Source organism: Stegodyphus dumicola, chromosome 1 (assembly GCF_044657685.1).
Source record: "Stegodyphus dumicola isolate Sdum_Otavi_A_Nest chromosome 1, ASM4465768v1".
NCBI classification, from domain to species: domain Eukaryota; kingdom Metazoa; phylum Arthropoda; class Arachnida; order Araneae; family Eresidae; genus Stegodyphus; species Stegodyphus dumicola.
Window position 1 is genome coordinate 265,490,750 of NC_140768.1, and position 22,059 is coordinate 265,512,808.

General features: G+C 34.7%; 1 protein-coding gene and 1 long non-coding RNA gene across 4 annotated transcripts in view; one reads left to right on the plus strand and one right to left on the minus strand.

Moving 5' to 3' along the window:
- Nucleotides 1-22,059, plus strand: part of LOC118188754 (uncharacterized) — a 131,395-nt gene that overhangs the window by 60,339 nt on the left and 48,997 nt on the right. For 2 of the 3 annotated variants that reach the window (XM_085827713.1, XM_085827717.1), the window contains exon 2: nucleotides 9,033-9,279. The exons of the other annotated variant lie outside the window; for it this stretch is intronic. The gene's annotated coding sequence lies outside the window, so the exon portion shown is untranslated. The remainder of the gene's footprint in view (nucleotides 1-9,032; nucleotides 9,280-22,059) is intronic. 3 annotated transcript variants of the gene reach the window in all.
- The window catches only part of LOC146999545 (uncharacterized), a 127,483-nt gene that overhangs the window by 30,217 nt on the left and 75,207 nt on the right, over nucleotides 1-22,059 (minus strand). The window lies entirely within an intron of this gene.

The window sequence follows — 22,059 nt, forward strand, 5'->3', positions numbered from 1 at the left end:
ACACCAAAATACAGTTAAAACAATAAAAAAAAAAATTTACAATTAAAATTAGAGTTTCTGCACAAAAACAAGCAATTCGATCAGCTGGCAAGAAGGCAGATTTTTCGGGGCACAAAACTAAAAGTTTTCTTTTGGTCCCACTCGGCAGAAAGACACTGAAAGTGCAGAAAGATTTAATACACTATTCTGCTAAGTTTCAAATGTAAACAATTATGGCTGCTATGGTAAGAAAAATTAGGCTTAGCCGCACCTAAACTACTTTTAAATTGTATGCGTATTAACTAAAAGCATAAAAATCTTAACCGGAAGATAAGAACAACATAACTGAATCATTTATAAAGCAAAAAATGCGTAATTTTACCAACGTATAAGAATAAAAAAAAACTGAGCTCATAGAGTCGAGTAACAGATCTGATACTCGACTCCGTGAGATATATATATATATTTGGTGCGGCCGATTACAAACAAAAAGGGAGGTGCACAACTGCATGTTATAGCAAGGCTACGTAGAAAATTTCAAAGTTCTGAGATCACTTGTTTTTGAGTTATGCGAGGTACATACATTCGTACGTACGTACAGACGCCACGAAAAAAAATCTCTTCTGAATCCATTTTAAATCAGTTTTATAATTCATTTGGGGAAAAAGAGTCCTTTATTCTGTCTTTACAGATGTCACGCAAAAAAATTGTTAAATTGCATTCGATAGCGGTCAAAATGGATATTTTCGTTGAAATATGGTACCTGGAATTTTTCGCGATTGCAATACTTCTAATCCAATTTGCAATCCTTTTTATCAAAAAGCAGTCCTTTATTCTGTCCGTACGTACAGATGTCAAGCAAAAACATCTTTCAAATGTTTTCGAGGGTGGTTGAAATGGACATTTTCGTTGAAATATAATACCCGAATTTTTTTTTGCGATTATAATATGTCCTTTACTTCGTACAAGGAGTAAAAAGAATTGTTTGGAATCGAAATTATTGTCAGTGCTTATCGGCACTGAAAGGTTACGTTATGTAATTCATAGGAACTATTTTTTCCTCGGATTTCAGAAACCCGGCATAACTTTTGATAGTTTAAAATTTTGAAATCCTGTTGAGGTTTTGCTATAAGATTACTTTTACAGTGCATAAAATATATTTTTCAATACATTGTTGCAAGTTACGGGTTCGTGGATATCTCTTTAAATAATCGCCCCAGATGAGCAAAAAGAAATTGACAAATTATTGTAATTAGTATGGCACACAGCAAAATAAATATCACTACATAACTTAAGGAGAACGCAGCTATTAAGCAAATCCTTTTTTAACCCACAAGAAATATCGTAAATTACCGATATCTTTCACAGAATGCAATTCAGGTTAACGCTTTGTGCTCAGAACTGATAAAAAACTGATTTATTCTGATTCTTGGAGCCGTATTTGTATGGTGTACAGGCTTCTGAAAGCTTTGGGAAAAATCGTCCCTAAAGCATAGAAAATGCATTTTTCCGAAACTTAAAAAATCGCCAGTTTGGCGAAAAATCACCAAAATGTTGCCCGTTACCAGCGTTTTCGCCTATATTTCGCGTTCTAGTTGAGCTAGTTTCACAGTTTAAACGCCGTTGGATTCAGTATAAAGTAATCTATAGTTATATACAGAACATTAAAACAACAAAGCAATTAAATAGAGCGCAAATATTTACAGAAATTTATAACGACAATTTTTCAGGAATTCTCGCACGAAAGAGCATAATATTTACTGCTCAACATGTTTGACGTACGTCATGCCGGCAATCATTTTTTGAGCGGCTTAATTTGCCCGAATGTGGTACGGGCATCTCATTTAAAAATTTTAGTTTTTTTTTTAATGTACTTTTTCTGTTTCTATATTTACTTACGTCACCTGACCATAAGTAAAAATTTGCAGGCCCTTTTTCCCCCCTTCATTGAATTCGCTGTAAAACATCTGCTTGTTAAAATTGTATTACAAATTATTGCAATTTGCATGTTTTTATTTTCGTTCATTTCTTAATTTAAAAATACAGCAAAAAGTATCCTTCCTGCTTCGTTCCTTGTATCCCTGCTCCGTTTCATTTAACGAGATGAAATATTAAGTTATAGCTAAAATTCCCAGTTTTGTAACAGATACGAAATGTAAAGCTGTTTAAAATGTTTATTTTTACCTGCATGTGTTAAAAAAGCCAACACTGCAAGGGTATTTACGTAAAATAAGCTTACTATTCATATTTACTTGTTTGCAAAATGCCACAATTACAGGGGTAAGTGTACTTTTTATTTGTCTCTCTGTATATGAGTATATATTTTATTCTTCATGAACGAATAATTTTTAGCATATAATTCATCTAAAAATAGAACTTTCTTTCAAATTCTATAATAGAAAATTGACAGTTTTTGGACTGTTTTCAGCAATTTATTGAACTTAAAAGTGGTTTATAAAAATGACCTGTCAGTTTTGATAAAAATTTTAATATAATGAGAAACATTCCAAAATTCGTAGATTTAAAGCTCAACATTCATGAAAAAAATTAGCATATTCGGGAAATTTTAGAAAATTCAATAGAATTCGTAAAAATAATCACAGAAATTAGCACCTCGATAAAGTTACTGCCCTAGTGATCTTGAAGGAATAAAGAAAACTGATCAGAGTCTAACAAAAGCTGAAGTATACATAGAGAGAGAGAATAAATATCTAAATGTGAAAAATACTGGTTTCTAAAACAATGCTTAGCGCTAAGAAAAATAACCATAATAAAATTAGTCGTTCAGTTTTCTTAATGTTCTCGAATTATCTTTGCCCTTACTACAGAAAATAAAATATATAGTCAGAACTTTGTAATCACTCTATTATTAATATACTAATTCTTAAAAACTAATTAATTTAATTCTAAATAATTATTATTAAATATACTAACTATTATTATTAATAATTATTTAAACTAGTAAATTAATACAGTATAATTTAATTAATATTAAATAATTACATTACACTGGTAATGCACTTGTGCAGCACTTTGAAAAATTTCAGATACAAAGGAAATTTCCAAGTAAGATCCGTTCATGTATTGCGCGATGTTAAATCATCAAGGTGGCAAAATCGTATAATTATTGTAGCTTTCAATAAAGTTGGAAAGCTGTCATTCAAAGTGAACCGATATCGAGTTCCTTGCGCTCTTCTTTTTCGTATTTGTTACTGTTACGTTCTGCCACTTCTTGGATGTTTTTAATGATTAAGTTCTCACCAAGCATTTGCAAAACTATTTAGTATTCCTCATGCTTCTATCCAAGTTTGCTTTGCCTCTGGTATAATGATCTGAGCTACCGAATAAAAACTACTGATCAGTTTGAAATGTAGGAAATGTTCTATTTTTTAGGGCAAAGTCTGAGGATAGTTCACATTCAGGTACTGCCGCCCAGACGGTCTAGTGGTTAGGCAAGCCTACTGCGGTATTTAAAGGGCCCGGGCTCGAATCCCGGGCAGGCATGGTTGCAACTGCCCATCCCTTCATGTGGCAAATGCCGAATAGACAAGTGCTCGCCATTGGATTGGAAAAAAAAATCATATTATTGAAAATATTATTATTGAATTCACTTATTGCTAGTTTTTTTATTACAATTAGATAAATTTAGCGCCATTTGTTTTTATAACTGGTTAAAGTTAATGCTGTATTGGAATGGCGCTAAAGAGGTTATTATTAGTTATTTTTAAAAAGTGCAATCCATTTTCGACGACTGCAATAAAATTTTATTTATTTGCAAAGTATTACTATACTAAGTTTGTTTTCTTGTTCATGAAACATTTGTTAATAGTTTCGAACTGTTTTTCCCTGATCGCTGCGATTTATGTTATAGGATTTTCAGAGTTTGCGAAGATAAAATCTTGTTTGACAAGGCAAGAACGCACTACAGGTGATAAAAGCCAGTCATTAAATTTAGCTGAAAAGCTTTACATCAAAAACGTTTTACAGTGAGATAAAAACAACAATAAACCTTGAAGTGTGTCATTATTCTAGGGTCACTAAACACACTGTATCATAAATTACCTCTCTCGAGTTCTACGCAAGTGGCGTAGAAACTTTTGTGATAACGCATTGATTATATGGACAAAAAGAAACTGCTTTGAAATGACATGACGAAAAGATTTATTACGTCGTTTGTTTTGTCACCAAATGTTAAAGACTGTGAATGGCAAGTTTTAAAAATATTTTTATGAGTGGCATGTTTTCAAATTTTTTATAAACCTCTGCTACCTCCTTCATAGAACTAGTGAGGAACCTCAGAACTAAAAATTATAGAATTCTAAATCTTCTGGAATTCAAAATCTGAAGTGAAGAATTCTTGAATCCCTCATGTAAGAATAAGGAATAGAAGAAGGAAAAGAAGAAGAAAAAAAAAAAACCTTTACTTAACATTAATAATTTGATAAAACTATATTTAAGTAACAGTCCATATTTTGTACATTTTTAGCAGAATCTTTAGATAAAAACAGACGTAGAGAAGAAGAGGATTATTTTAAGAATAAGGACAGATTAAATACTAAAACTTCGTTAAATTTTCAGTGGAAAATTTAGAGTGCGGATCACCGTGATTGATGATTGCCGTGAATGATTTTAAGTTCACTGTAAATACAGCAGTGTCATTCATTTTTACTAGTAAAGAAAGTATCGTAATCTCGAAAAATTTCGGGTATCATATTTCAACGAAAATATGCATTTGAACGTTTTTTTTTTCGTGACATCTGATAAAAGATTCTTTTTTCCAAAATGGATTGTTAAAGGGCTTTAAAATGGATTCAAGTTTTTTTTTTTTTTTTTTTTTTTTTTGTGACGTCTATATATACGTATGCGACTCACATTACTCAAAAACTATATAGATATATATACATCTGCTCGTTAGCCGGCTTTGTAATCTCATTTTTTTAATTCTTAGATAGTGGTAAATTGTGCTTTTTTTTTTTTTTTTTTTTTTTTTTTAAGTGATTGAATTATGTTGTTCTTACACAGAATTATAAACAGTTTAAAACCGCAAGTGGCGCTAGGCCTAACATGGCAGCTATTTGTTCACATTTGAAACTTTCAATTGATTTAAATCAGCTAATGCACCAACTTCAGTGTTTTTTTTTTACCACCAGAGCCTTTGTTGTGGACCATGAATATTGGTTTCCTGCCCGTTGGTCGAAACTTGTCTTGGAGTAGAAACTTTAATTTTGATAACAGTTTTTTTATATAATTGTTTTAACTGCATTTGATGTTTTAGGTTTTTCTGTATTTTACAATTTTCAATGAATAATGTATCTCTAATGAAATTCAAGGAAATAAGTTTAAATCCAGTGCAACAAAAAATGTGTACAATTTAATAGGCCCTACTGGGAAGTCATGTGGTGTCCACATGAGAGTTTTTTAATGAATTTGTATAGTGGGTTTCTATAAAACTCCAGATTTTGAAATTAAAACATTAATGGGTATTTTTATCTGAATGATACTTCTCTGTCTACCCATTCTTACGAAAAAAAAAAAAAAAAAAGACACAGAGATTCAAAGTTTTAAATCTAGAATCATTTTAAAGATTAGTGGCATTCTAAGATGTTAATGTCCCCTCCGTAAAAACAAGGGGGGTGAAGAAACCCTGGAAAAAGTTAAAAGATTAGTCATGAAATAAATAAAAGCACTATAAACATCATACAGCCATTGATGTAATATATTTAAGGTTTTTCTTATTGTCTTTATTTGTTCCCTCCGGCGGTTGAGTCAGGAGAATTCCTGGCTAGGATCTGTAATTAGGCAGTCTCAACCACGAGAGCATATAATTTAACTGTATAAAACTAGAGCCCTAGTTCATTCTAAAGCAGGTTCAGGCTTGGCAGAGACCGTACTGGTACTGTCGTGTCTGTTCCTTCGACTGTTGTGGAGCTAGATGGTAGTGTTCTGGCCTTTTTAATGGGGATTTGGCTATCAAAGTCCCAGTGGCGGAGACTGACAGAGCGGACAAGGCACCAAGTTACCAAGTTGTTCGTATGTTGCCAATGGAGTGGTGCTCGGAAGCAAAGATGTTCTAGCGTTCAAATCACATGTACTAAGCGTTCTTCTACTTCATCCAAGGCTATGTATAAAGCCGTGCAGAGACTGTGGAGTCTGCGCTGCCGCTGGGGGGGGGTCTCTGAAGCTTGGATAATTTTGTCCCGATATGGCAGACCCGAAGGTCAACCGGGACGGGGGTCTCTGCTTCAGCGAACGGTCTTTATTTTGTCTTGGTCGTCCTTCTCCATCAACCTGCTGTCACAATAGAAGATATCTTGGTTATGGTACAACTTTGCCATCTCTCATATTTTTCATTATTCATTTGGAAGTAATATGGGGCATACCACTACAGACCCATACTGACGCATGGGCACTATGTATTTTGTAGAAGCTCATATTTTAGATTTTTCTTTTCTTGATGAATTTTATGTAAATAAGGCAAAATATTGCAAAAGCCATGAAACCCATGATGATGCTAAGGCGGCCTTATTTCCTTATTAGAAAAAAGGGCCATTTCAACGGCAATTTTCCGACAGGCCCGATTTGGGAATGTGGTCCACTCTCATGGTCTCATCCTCTTTCCAGACAGTACTTGATTTATGTGAAGGTATCAGAATCTACATATCCCGGGTGACAAACATTGCAAATTCCAAAACTCGAACAATTTAGCCAAATGAAAGTGTTTCGCAATCAATTTTGGTGTGTAAACTGAAAGTCAAAATTGTTAGAGAGGCTTCGAACAGTGAAAGCTTCATATACTGAAGAACATGTTAAGGGTATCATTAAAAAGATTGTGCCATGTTATTTATATTAATTTGTTTTGTTTGTTGATTTGATTCAAGAACTGATTCTGCTGACCCGATTTCTTGATATTTTGTTTACAGACGCAATTCAGTTTATAAAGTAATATTTCACAACTTTTTATCCCAAAGGGGCTGTCGAAACGGCATTTTACGTTAAATCAGTTAAGTGCGATGTATCACTTTTCAAATAGTTGCCACCAAATATTATCCCCCTACCTTACATTTAAAGAAACTAAATAATGAAGAATGTGCATCAATGTATGAATGTTTCTCGCATTGTGAAAAATCTATAGTACCTAAAAGCATCAAATTTTGAATGTCGTACTGCTCCACCCGAATGTGGGAACCTGGAAGCCCGAATCTGGAATTTGTGTTATTGTCTATTGCATATTTTGTAAAACTTTAACGGATTTTTTTATTAAAAAAACTCACCAATTTCAAAACGAGCAATGGCAACACCGTAGAGAATAAAACATTTTTATCGCCAGCGCGCGAGAATGTCCATCGGAAATTCTAAAGATATGCTGTTTTTAAATATTTTTAGCCCAAAGTGGCGTTAATCCAAATGATTTCGAAACGTACATGTGTCTGTAAATGAGAGAAGAACGTACGTTTGGGCGTAATATAAAATCTGGAATCATTCAGATTTTATTTTTTTTTATTAATGTAGGAACGATATTTTTTTAATTGTTCGCATATAAGGTTGCTTAATGATCGAACTGATCATTGTAGAATTTTAGCCTTTATCGTCGGATTAAATTGAAATTTGTTCGTAATCTTTAACAGAATTTACCGATTTTGATCATTTTTCCGAAATCAATGGAATCAAATAATGTTCGTCGGGTTTTTAACAGACACAGATTTTTAAAAATCAAAATTATCGAAGAGAGATGCATATAAAATGAATGCAATCTTACATCATTGAATACATGGGATTTTATATATATATATAAAAGTAACGTTACACACATCATTGCTAAGCTGATTAAACGAAGAGCGTTGAGCAGCCATAAAACATTTCAAGGAACAACAAAAGTGATAGCGTATAAATAACAACAATGATTGTTTTCAATTCTAAGAGAGAATTCAATTCTAAGAGACAATTTCAATTCTAAGAGACAATTTCAATTCTAAGAGAAAATGAAGACACAATGAATAGTGTCTTCAGTTTCTCTTTCCCGATTTTTATTTAAAATCCTCATTGTTAGCACCTGCCTCATGTTCATCATTGTGAACACTTATGACCAAGAATTTACTGTTAGCAAAGTAATCATTCTTAGCATATTTGACCAAGTATATTTGTGATCAATATATAATAGAAATATCTAATAGATAATTTTAATGACATTTATAAGTGTTATATTTCTATGGCTAACCCTTTTTTTTCGCAGTTACTTTTTCAATACGTCAAAAATCCTACTATATATTATTTCAGTTATATTAAAATGCTAAGGATAGAAATTTGAATATTGGATATACTTATGCAATTAGTAAGTAAGTAAGTTTAGGCTTCCCTGTTCCGGGAAATTAATCCCACTACAGGTCTACTCCCCCTTTGGGCACGTCGTGGAGGTTCAACCTCCACTATTACCCTCCAAGGGAGCAGCGCACCACCTGGATAAGACACCAGGCAGCACCGGTCGTCTAATGCTCCTACCAGTCGCTTGGGCGAGCCCGTCGCAGCGGGACATTACCCAGCGAACGCGGGGGAGACCCCCGGGCTACTAGTACCACGCCGCGCTAGGACGTGCCAGACTCCGAGGCCGGCCAATAAGTGACCTTTCCCAGAGCCTTCAGAGAACCACCAAGTTCATAAATTTTATACCCCCGTGGCCGAGACTGCCTAGGTACAGATCCTAGCCAGTAGCTTCGCAGAGTTCTCTACGTCGACCCCCGGGGGGGGACTTATGCAATTAGTGCGATATTGACTAGAAGGATGCCTCAAATACAATTCAGCTGTTTTCACAGATGCTGGAAGAGGAAAGCTGTGAAAAATAAATTATTTCAACTAAAATGAAACAGTGAAAATAATTTTTGTATACTTAATACTTTTATGTACTTACGAACATTTTATATATGCTACACTTTCGTTTAATTTAATTTAATAGTTTTCTAGAAATGTATTCTTCTGTGTACTTTTTTTATTTCATTTACGTTAATGAAAAACTTCAGGAAAAGTAAATAAATTAATAAACTAAATTTTATTTGTCTTAGGAAGATTAGATGGTCCTATCTTCTCTTCTTCCCTTTGATTCAAGTCGCATATACTCGCTTAGACCAGAGATTTATGAAAATTAAAACCTGTGCTAGGGAAGGCTAACTTCAACTCTCTCTACCTTGTTTGGTGAGGGAACAGCTAAACTCTAGCGCCAGTCTGTTTGGAAGAATCTGGTACTTGTTGGAGACCGCATCAATTCCATTGCCGCTCGAGGGTAACAAGCAAGACCTGGAATTTAAGGACGTATGTACTTTTGTGTATTTTTGCAGTGTTTGAGCATTTTCCTTTCTTAAAGCATTTTGTAACGTTTTTAGAGTATTTTGGAACTATTTTAGGGGCATTTTTGGTGAATTTCAGAACATTTTGAGGCATATTCTACTAGTAATCAAATCGAAAAATAAAGTTACTCTTGAAATAACACTGTCTCAACTTCTATTGTAAGGTATTTCTCCCGCTTTCCTGGTATGCCTTCGTGGTGTGGTAGTCTGCATGCTGGGCGCGTATTTCAGAGGTCCGCGGTTCGATTCTCGGCAAAAGCGTTGCATATTTTTCATCTTTCCCGCTTCCAAAAAATACCTAATGTATCTACACTATGAACTCATTTTTACGAGGCAGGCGTGTCTTATACACAGAAAGCTGATTATTCAATCCGCTAGTCTTATCTGTCACAGCATGCATTTTATGCAAAGTATCAGTGTCACTTCTGGGTCTTATCCGTACCGGCATTTCGTAGCCGTTTAAGACTTTTTGTGCATGTTCAGTTCCATAAGATTACATGCAGAGCGGAGAAAGTTGTTCCTCATACACATTCTTGGAATTACACGCTCACAACTGTATTCAATGCGTTTTTTACCTCAATAACCCCCCCCTTTTATTCTATTTTTGCTCAGCTGGTATAGTCCGTGAACGGTAAGTTAGCGAATGACATTGGATCGTCTCATTTTTAAAAAGAGACCATAGGGTTATGAATTCTATGAATACAAATTGTGTTTGGCAACCACCTGTTTCGCCACACGATTCTGTTGCTTAGAAAGTATCGCCGAAACGAGCAATGCATTTTTGCAAATTTAGAATCCTCGCTGTACTGTGCAGGCGTGCCTTTAGAAAACACACTTAAATATCTCCATTTATTGAGACAACCGTGATTTTTTCCATACCTACTCAAACTACGAATTATGAACTGACTTCATACACTGTAATGTGTGACAGATACACCAGTACTATGCGCACGTAACACTATGTACCATGAAATGAATTCATAAACTGTGTGCTTAACTATGAACTGTACTGTGAATGAACTTATAAACTGCGAACCGTGTAACAGAAAACAACGAAACACGTACTACAATTAATCCCCACCACCAACAACAAAGCTCCAAACCGAAACACAAAAGAAATATGAATATACATCTGTAAATAACTTATTGTATTTATTCATTATTGCATTTATCCATGCAACTGCAAAGTACCTTATGGTAATGTTGTCTGTAATGAAAATTATGCACCGTTAATCTCTAACTATTGCAAATTATGCACTTTTAATCTCTAACTATCGCAAATTATGCACCATTAATCTCTAATTATTATGAATGCTACTGTGTAAAGATATGCCCGAGCATGGCGTTGTCCTGTGAGGGTGCATTTCCAGAGATGTTTAGTGCAGTGGTGCGATACCACATTTACTCAAGGCGATGTTTTGATGCCCCCTGTACTTTTTTCTGTCTGTATATATTTTATTTAAGGTTTTTATTACTAAGCCGATATTGACAAGCTTAAACCTAATGTAAAGAAAGTTTTCTTAAAGCACTACATCGAATACAGTGTTGTAAGTCCCAAGCTTCAAACCTAGCTTTAGCACCGAAGCCTTTTATGACATGTCGTAAAACATGGCTTAGTGTCTGCATGTAGTATAGCAAAAATTATCAGATTGCGAATAGCTTTGGTGCGGATGATGCTGCTTCGATTCAAATTGCACGAAAAGTTTTCTCCACAGACAGAATTGAAGGAAATCTTATGTACATCAGATCCAATTTCAGGATCCTAGCTTCAACTATTAAATCCTTACAAAAAGTAAATATGGAACTTGCTAATGCAATAAATTATATTGTTAAATTAGGCAACGCTTTCAAAACGCCAAAGACTAAGTTTCAATGCTGCATTTGCTAAATTCAGCAATATTTTGACTAAAAACTGGGGCTTGCAAACTGTGTAGGAAATGTGCCTCATCTTGACAGGAGAAGAATTTTTGAAACTGAAGAACAGTTAACGATTAAGTGATGCAGTTTTTTTAAGTATGCTTTAATAACTGCAGCAGATCCCCAGGGGATCTTTTTCTACATTTGTGTGTGTTAAAAGATTCTCTTAAATTTTAGAAATTTTTAAATAAAAGGTGAAAGCAATAAAGTACTTTAAACAAGTATCTTCCCCCCAGGGATGCTGAGCAAAGCCGTATTGTCACCTGTATGATGCTCAAGGCTCTTATCAATAACAGGCGCAATCTTGTACTCCTTGCTATGATGAATTTCGGGGACTTGTTCTGATCTTACTGTCAGACAAGTGAGATAAGTCACAATTACAAACAACTCAAACATCTTTCACAGAAAAGAGAAGGAAAGTTATCTCCAATGTATAGTTTAGCCACATTTAGTAATTAATGAAGAAATGAGTGAGACGCGTGAATTTGTCCTTTCTCATCGGGTTTACCGATTCAGGCACAAGTTCAAAAATCCCAGTTCTTTTATCTTTCTGGACATGTATAGGTATTTGGGTTTGAAAAAGATTTTAACATGTTATCTTGAATAAATAAGATAACGGAAAGGAACTTCAAGCTGTTAAAATCCTGTTATTACAATATCGAGGTAATCCTGCTTTACCGTTATTTAAAACTGTGGAAGAGAAGACGCTTTAGTTTTTAATGCAGTGTGTGTTGAAATAACAATAAGTTGATGTTTTGAATTTTGGAACTCTAAGGAAGCCCAACTCACAATCCAATTAGTACTCTGTAGGGATTATTTCAGTTTCCTACTAGTTATTTTAATTTTTGAACCCCTTTTTTTATTCTGTTGTTTCCCACCTGCAATTCTCTGCCGGAATGATTTTTCAGTATCGCGTTTTATGTAAATGAGGCTGAACCAGTGGGAAGTTTCAGTCACTTCCGTAGAAGATCTCAGAAGTTCTTAGTAAGCGTGTTCTGCCTTCTGGCCACATCTTTAAGCAAATCTTGCTACATTAGGCCATATTAGTACGTGGCTGTTAGTATTCGCTTGTGGAGTTTAAATAAGGGCCAACTCGATTAGTGATTTCTGTGCAGCTTCGGCTAAGTTTTAGTTATTTAATTGGTCAGCTTCTTTTGAAAATATTTTTCAAAATGAACATTTAAAAATGATCAATGATTACAAAGTACGTGTTTCTGGACCTCTTTTTTTATATTCTTAAATGAATTCTTTTATGTCTTAAATGAAAGACTTAAAACAATTTTTTAAATTCTTTCAAAAATTTGTGAAGTGAAAAAATGAAATTAACTCTTCCCAATCCCCTATTCCAAGCACAGGAGTGATTTTCTTTTGAGACCTTATCTGATGGTTGTAAAATGTGGATTTTATTAGTCCACAGAGATTTGTTTAATGAAATGAGATTTACAAAATTATATCATAGATTTGGAAACTTCAAAACCCTTCCATACTACCTTCGTATAACATGCTACGGCTAGATTCGATTGAAATAAAATCGCGACAGTCACTTTCAAAGCCACAGACCTGACCAAACATAAACAATGCAATATTTTGTAGTTTATAAAATTATAAGGTATTTCTCCCGCCTTCTAAGTATGCCTCTGTGGTGTAGTGGTCAGCACGCTGGGTGCGTATTCCAGAGGTCAGTGGTTTGATTCCCGGCACGGGCGTTGCTCATTTTTCATCTCTCCTGCTATCAAAAATATTTTAGTGACTCTACAAAATTTATGGAATTTATGGAAAGTTATTTTAGCTACATCTTTATTTATGGAGTTAAATGAATATCATTTGGAATTTTTTTAACTGCTAGGCTGCTCAAGTACGACCTGGACTAATGGAAATATTTAAAAAGTGGAGTGGATATATTTACAAAGTATATCATTATGTGAAATAATCCCCCAACCTCATGCTTTAATGCATCTTTCTCGCATTCTGGAAGCCATTTTTTCCTGCTCTTCAAAACAAAAAACGACATTAAAACAAAACCATTAAAAAAAGAGGTTTGGTTTGGTCCATATTGACTGCTGAAGCGCTCTGAGGACAAAGAAAAACACTGGAGACTGGATATAGATTTACCTAAGATTCATATCACGTACCCCTCCCCAATGTCAATACGCAAATAACGTTATGCTCTTCCCAGCGCTCGAGTTCAGTGACGTCACTTAATTTATAGTAGGAGAAACGAAGAAACAGAAACAATAGAGAAGCAGCCTAACAGTTAGCGACGTCAAACACTCAATGACTCCTGGTTGGGAAAGCAAACCGTGTAGTTTAGTAATTTTGCCACTGTCTGTTTATTTAATTACGGCAAAGCACGCGAGGGCTATCAGCCTAAGAGGAGGGATGCTTTCCCGGAGGATTGTCGAAGGTAAATTGACTCGTATACACGTTACATATTGAGAAAAGCAAGAAAACGCCCATGCAACCAGCCCGTTCGCCTGCAGTCGAACCCAGGTTAGAACTACCAGTGCTCAGCGACTTTACCGCTTCGGCCGCTGGTGGGCCTTTGTCTTTATCTGTAAACCAAAAACATTTTCAAACTCGAGAGCCTGAGATCTCTTCCTTTCGATTGTCTCGCGAAGAATTTAACAGTTTCTAGACTGGGAGCAATGCATTATATCTGTTAATATAATTTTATATACTAGTTCATTATAATTTTTAAATTTTAGTTTTGTTCATTTAGGATGCAATTGGCGGTGCATTTTTCCTGAGAATTTTCCCAGCGCAGAACAAGTATATCCTCACGATTTCAATCTTTCGTTTTATCGAACCCATTATTAAATTTCTATTGTTTTGCTCCTTGTTTTATTTTCCATTACGTCAGCTGTCGGCATTGACCATTCATTGTAGTTAACCGTGCCTGAAAGTCGAAAATTTATTGTTTTTAAGCTCATACCTCCCTTTCCCTGGTATTTCGATTTTAGACAAAGGTAATGTTATGACGGATATTGATTCATATTCTTTATTATCCCTGTTAATCATCTGCAATACCGTTGTGCATTTTGTTTATGAAGCACATATAGCGTACTGTGCTATTTATTCTTTATGAGAGCAAACAATTAATTATATGGAAATGTGCTCGAGTAAGAAACCACAGACTTTATATGCTTAGAACGGTCATCATTGTGTTAGCCTAAAGGGCTAATAATTTTGTTTTGGCATTTTATGCTGATTCACTATAAATGTCGGTTCGCTTTTCAAATTTTTGCCACCAAATATTGGAGCCCTGTGTAATATTTAAAAAAATTAAATAATGAAGAATCTGCATAAATGTATGTATGTTTCTCGCATTGTGATAAAACAACGGTACCTAGAGCCATCCAATTTTGAATAAAGTAATCTTCCACTGAATATGGGCATCTAGAAGCCCAAATTTGGAACTTGAAATTTGTTTTATTTTCGATTTGATATTTTATAACACTTTAATGAATTTTTGATTAACAAACTCAACGATTTCAAAGCGAGCAATGGCAACAGTGTACGGGAAAAAAAACAACTTTTGTATCTTCAGCTCGCGAGACTATGTATCGGAAATTCTAACGCTATGCTCATTTTAAAATTATTTTGCGATATTTCTGTTAAAGTGAATTGTATGGTTTATTTGCGAAGAACATGATATTTAATAATTAAAGGTAGCACACGAAACGTTAAAAAACGCCCCTTAGAGAGTTATGTAAAATCTGAAAGCTTTCAAATTTTATTTTATTTTTTAATAACATTTTTGTGCTTATTGCAACAAAGTTCCTCTGTATTTATTTATTTATCTCACTGAAACTAATTTTGTATTTTTGAATTTTAGATCGATATGTTTTCCTGTAGATGGTCCAGTTAGAATAAAGATTTCGTCACATGAAATTTTCAGATTTAATTTAATTTTGGCAAATAAATCTTTTAGACAATATTAGTTAATATTGGCATTGACTTGAAAATACTGTTGAAGTAAACATACGCATGGAAATCATATGTCAGTCATGGAATTTTTAAAGTTTAAATGAAATTTCAACTATGCGGAAGTGCAATTCTGTACTCTCATATTAGTATTTCCGTTTCTGACAAAGTGTTCAGACTGAAGGTCGAACATTTATAGCTGACAGCTGTGAGATAATATTCACAGATGGTTGTGCTCATGATCGATTATTTACAGCCTGTCTGATGAATCATATCGATTACCAAACATACACATTTACTCTTGTGAGCTATATATATATTTTTTTTTTTTAAATTTCAAGGAGTGGTGGCAATAATTCTAAAATGCGTCTTCTGCCTAAATAGTTAGCAATGTGCGATGCATCCAAAGTCTCTGAAGTTCACCAGCAGAAGAGCAGTAAAGTCGTTGGAACATTAGTAATTCGACCTGGTTTCGATTCTAGGCGAAAGGGCTTTTTATTTGGGCGCTTTCCTTGGGTAGTTTTCCTCATGTGTAACGTGCTTATAAACCAGCATTCTTTAGAAAGTCCTCCATGAAGGTATCCCTCACCTTAAGCAGACAGCCTTAGCGAGCTGTGCCGTAATCAATTAAAATTCTAAAGGTAAAAGTCAAAATTCATTTTGTCTTTCTTGCAAGTTTCTTAAATGAATGGCTTAAACTAATTTTTGTTTGTTTTTGAAATTTTTGAAATAAAATTTTTGAAAGTTCTTACAGTACCGGAATGGAAGGTTTCTGTAAAAATAAAAAAAAAATGTCTCTTCATATTGTCTCCGTAAACTAACAATTATGATAACGAAAATAGTCACCGTGCTTTAATGAGTATGAAAACTTCCATATTCATCAACATTCATCAAGATTTTTCAAAAACCAGAATTATTGATTTATGTCATTTATCTATATATCAGCGATATAATTCAATACTACCGAAAAAAATTTGGAGAAGCTATTAAAACAAAAACTGTCTTCTTTTGGGGATTAACGAATCAGGCTCAGGTTTTAATTACATTTTTACGTTTATAAAGACGTTTTTAATTAAATTCGTAACTGGGTCATGGAAATATTTATTAAGTATATCTTTACGAATTCTACCCATAAAGGTATCGAAGTATTTTGTTTCTTACTGACAAAAGTATAACGAATATTTATGTAACTAGAATTTTTCATCTGTGGGGACTATAAAAAAGTTAGATTTTATTTTTACAGAGCTCACCTACAAGTAGTGCTAAAACTGTATTATTAAGACAGCGCCTTGTTTTGAGTGTAAAGTTGGAAGTCTAGGATCAATAATAAAAGAAGAAAAAAGAGGCCTGTAAACCCTCTTTCCAACTTTTTTTGTGTGTGTGCTTGAGAATTCAGGAAAAAGAACAACATCAGTGACTTTTTATCTGAACTCTTAGAATTTTCATCTCTGACACTGAATATTTGTTATTCTAATTCCGGATTTTTTGAATTTGTTGATTCGAAACCGTCGCAGACGTCTTTCTTGTTTTGGGTTAGGTGTTTACCTTCCGTGCGAGTTTGCAGTGTCAGTAGCCGAGGATCTACTTTGTGCACAAACAGCGAAGTCAAGGTATTGGATAATGCTTGTCAAACATAATTAATTTTACTTCCTTCCCTGGAATCGTCAGATCCATATTTTTTTTTTTTTTTTTTTTGTTTATCGTTACCATAAGCGCTGTTTAAAACATATAATTAGATAAATACATGTTATATATGCGTGCAGTTTCACTTGCCAAAAATGTATGAACCCCTACAGAAGATTTCGACATTAACTGCATTAATTCTTTTCCTCCTATAACAGATTTTCACAGGTGCATGCTAAAGGTGGTGCAAGTGAAACATCTTCCGCATATAAAGAAATAAGAAAGCACTAGGAGTTGTTCAAATCACAATCCCGAGAAACGCCTACTGTCTGTCTATGGGAAGAATAGCTCCCGCCACAGTGTCTGGCTGGTGGCGGTCGTTATAGCAACACGGCTAGTATATTTCAAATAGGGACGAACCAAGGGTTGCCAATTCATCTTTAAATGCGCCAAGATGGCAAACTGAAAAGTAAATATTCAAGACACAACTATGAAAAATGGGTCAAAACTCGTTTCTACGGCAACAGACAGCTGCAGACTAACTGGCGAGAGCTTTTCTTATGATAGACAGACTGTAAATCACTTTCCGGAAGCAAAGAAAGCAGTGTGAAAATAGTAAACGTACCATGTGAGCATCTCTGCAACGCACGAGGGATTTAAATTATTTTCTGGAAGTACAAAAAAGTGTAAAAATGTGAAAATAGCAAACACACATTGGGTGCTAAAATAAGATTCCCCCAAAATTCAAATGAGACCATCCCCTTTTTCATAAATCCGCAACTGGAGGGGATGCAGTAACTACAATAATTAGGCTCTACTGCTAAGGATTACTGCAAAACTGGTGAGCTAGCAAAATGATCAAACACACACATACACACACAAAGATATTTTTAAAAAAATAATCGTTACTATGGTTTTCAAAATATTTTTTATGTGGGTAGTTTTTGACCAACGAATGGCTGATTGCATTAGAACCCCAAACTATTGATAGGCATTCTTGTGGTGTGTTTGTTCCCAGTGACTGAATATGCATGAGGTGTTTCATTAATGAATATGGGTTGGTTGGTTGGTTGATTTTTTAATGGCATAAAACGTCGAGGGTCATTATGCGCCAGGCAAATGGTGAATAAAATTCAAGATGCACAAATATACTGTATCAAATGAATTGATGAAATGAACCTAAAATACTGATGAAGGCATGGAGAAATTACTTTGAGAAATGCTCTAGCAACAGGTAGAGCAGAATAAAAGGAAAATAACTTCAAATCATATGGTAAAAAGAGATGTCTTTTTAAAATCTTATGAGGTTGATGTGGGGGTTTCTTCCAATGAGATCTGTTAACATTCATTGAGTTAAAATGATAACCACGTTTTTGACTAAAGTAGGACAGCAGGTTAAAATGTGATTGACTGAAATAGGAACGTTGCAGGTGCCACAAATAGAGATACTGATGTGTCAGTCTGCAGTGACTAATTCGTAGGCGAGTCAGCAGTACATCCTCCTTTCGATTCCCTCTCGGCTCTCAATATTCCAAATTGGGTTTTACCTGCCTTAATTTGTTCGGAGTCTGGCATTCCCAGAGTTCTTGCCACCTGGACAAAATCTTTGATCTGATGTAATTCCGTATGTCTGTAAAAGCGACGTCATTTTCAGTGGTAACATCAGCACATTTTGCTGCGACGTCGGCAAAATCATTGCCTTTAATGCCAGCATGTCCAGGCACCCAACAGTACGCAATAGAATAACCTGCGTTTCTCAAACGGAGGTGTGCCTTTAAAATTTCTAAGACCAAAGGGTTAATGAATATGGGATACTTTTCATTAAAACTGTTTGTGCAAAAGTATTTCTATTTACTAGGCAGATACGCCTGATGACCTTGGCTTTAACGAAATAAATTTAGAGGCTCAAAATCATGATAATTAACGCACTGCAAATGTAAGCAATGCCTTGGATATCGATTAAAGAATGGCCGTCTGTATCCCAACATAGTATTAAACAAGATTGTTACCACATAGATCTCTGCTTGAGTAATGTTGAAAATGAATAATGCAGCTGCATAAGAGAGGAATAATAATCACAAAAGTTAAAGAAAAGAAGCTGAATGCCATGAGAAGTCTTGAAGCGGACTTGCAACTTTGTATATCTTTTTCCAGATGATTTTCTCAAATGAGCAATAATCTTAGCAGTGTTAATTAATGAAATAAAAAAACTTTTTTGACTCCCCATGTCCTGTGTGATTCGTTAAGAATATTGAGGTGCTTTGTGGGTTATATCCACTTAATTAAGTAAATAGTTATTTTTTTTTTAGCCCAAAGGGGCAATTTTCTCAGATGGGCTATTAATTTCATTTCGCCATTTTAGCATTCGGTTCACTTTTCAAATTGTTGCCACCAAATATTAGAGCCCTGTATTATATTTAAAAGAATTAAATAATAAAAAACCTGCATGAATGCATGTATGTTTCTCGCACTGTGAAAAAACAACGGTACCTAGAGATATCAAGGTTTGAATAACGTAGTCCTCCATTCGAATATGGGCATCTGAAAGCTCAAATTGGGAATTAGTTTTATTATCTATTTCATATTTTGTCACCCATTAAAGAATTTTTGATTGACAAACTCAACAATTTCAAAGCGAGGCATGGCAACACTGTACGGGGAAAAATGCATTTTTATCTCCAGCTCACGAGACTGTAAATCGGAAACTCTGAAGTTATGCTCTTTTGAATATTTTGTGATATTACTGTTGAAATGAACTTCATGGTTTAAGCGAGAAGAGCATAATATTTAATAAAGGTTAAAACTTTAAAGAAACGCTCCTTTGGGCGTAACATAAAATCTGAAAGTTTTCAGACTTTTTTATTCATTTATTTATTGTTTTTAGCCCAAAGAGGCGTTAGACCCAAAGGCCTATTAGTCTCAAAACAGCATTTTGCGTGGCTTCATTTTTTGCGCTGTTTTACGTTTGAAACTGTTTCCACCAAATATTATTACCGAAGAATTTGCATGAATGTTTCTCGCATTGTGAAAAAAACAACGTACCTAGAGCCGTCAAATTTTGAATAACGTAGTCCTCCAACCGAACATAGGCACTTAGAAGCCCAAATTTTGAATTTCGAATTTGTTTCATTATCTTTTTCAAATTTTGTAAAACTTTAACGAGTATTTGATTAACAAACTCAACGATTTCAAAGCGAGCCAGCAATATCAACACTACCGAAAAAAACGTTTTATCTCCACGCACGTGACTATGTATTGGATACTCTAAAAATATGTTATTTTGCTGTTTATAAATATTTTGTGATATTGCTGTTGAACTGAATTTTATGTGGAATTCACCACAGAACCGAAGAATTTAAACCACATAATACGAATATTTAATAAATAAAGGTAACACGCAAAACTTAAAAAATAAATAAATAAAAAGACACGTAATAATAAAGACACGTAATAAATAAATAAAAAGACACCTTCTGGACGTAATATGAAACATGAAAGATTTCAGATTTTCTTTCCTTTCTTTCTTTTTAATCATTTATTTAAAAGTTGGAGTTATAAATTCTTAAAGTGGGTATATCAGATTCTGTCCTGAGATACTGCATATAAGATATTAGAAAGTTTTTTTTGTTAATTAAAATACTGCTGCATTAGTTATAGTACCTTATTCAAATAATTCATTAAAAATGAAATAAAGTTATTAATTTTAAGTGCATATCTTTAAGTTTATTAAGCAGTTATAATTTTAAAGGTAAAATAAACATTCTTAATTGGGAAACTTTGCTGTGTAAAATTTTAAATTAAGCAAAAAGGAACCTTACTTTGGCACAGATTTTGAATATTCAGGGTCCATCAGCGGCCGAGAAGTAAAGTCGATGAACCCTAGTAGTTTGACCTTGGTTCGAATTCCGACGAATCGGCTAGCTGCATAAGAATTTTTGTGTTTTTCCCCAAGTGTACGAGAGCCTGTTTCCTTTAAATGGTCGTCTTTGAAGGCATCTCTCTTCATAAATAGATAGCCCTCGCGTTGCTTTGCTTAAATCAGTTCACTTAACCTGATCTCATTCATCTTCAAGAGCAAAAAAATTTTCAAGGCTATATCGTCATAGAAACTGATTTATTCAAAGTCATACTTAAGGTCTTTTGTTGCCTTCTTGAAAAGAAAGATATTATGCCATGGAAACTGGCTATTAGTAAAGCCTCGTTAAAAATAATTAAAGATCTGATGTTTTGGACAAGTTGTGAGTTGCGAGAATTTAAAATGTATGGTAGCGTCATGCAGGGCCAGTGAGATGGGTGTAGTCACATCAGGCGGCAGAATTTAGCGGGCAGCCAAAAATTTTTTAATTTGGAGAATGACCGACCAGCAAAATTTTGGGATGGCAATATTTTTAGAATTTAGGAAGGCATCAGGCAGCAGAATTTAGGATGTGCAGAAATTGCACCGCACGCTAAAACGTCTAACAGGCCTGTTGTGACGATCTTTCTTGTATAACATTACGTATTTTACGCACGTAAACATTGTATAAGATGGAGATTTAGTGTGCTACAAATTCTTATCAAATACTTCACTGAATTTTGGTGAAAACCATCTAAGGCTCGAAACAGTGTGGAGCAGCCTGAGCCATTATTTCTTCCCTTTTGTTAAGTAATGGAGCCTTAAGGCACTGTCCGGGCGGTCGGTGGCTCGTGCCACGCCCTGCAGCTTCAAGGGCGGCCGCCCCCAAACACGTAACCCCTAGTCTGTCAGAATTGTTTCAAATAGGGTGCATGAACCGTGGAAACGAGAGAAAGGCGTTTCCTTTCTGCGCCCGCACGCAAACAGGAAATCCACAATTGCGGAGAGAGGGAGAACAGTTTTAGATGGTTGTGAGCATTGATTCTGGAGCATTTATTACTTCGGACATCGATCGGCAACTCACATTTCGACGATTCCATCGTCTCGCAAGTTCTCTCCAGTGTGTGATGGGGAAGCGGATGGCTGCACCAGCAACAAGTTACAGCTCTCCAATTTATTTTTAGCTGATTTCCCTCTCTTCGGAATTTTTTTCCTGCACTATCTCTAATGTGCCTGAAGCGATTCAGAGATAATTGTCTCATACCTAATACATTATAAAATAATAATATCTGCTGTTTTATTTATTTATTTATTTTTGAAACTGTGTTTATGGATCTCATACTCAATATAAATAAATTTTTATTCTAATTTACCGATTTCGCATTTGCACAGTTTGACCACTTTTGCCTTTAGAAGAACAGAGTAGAACTGACAGCTGAAATACGT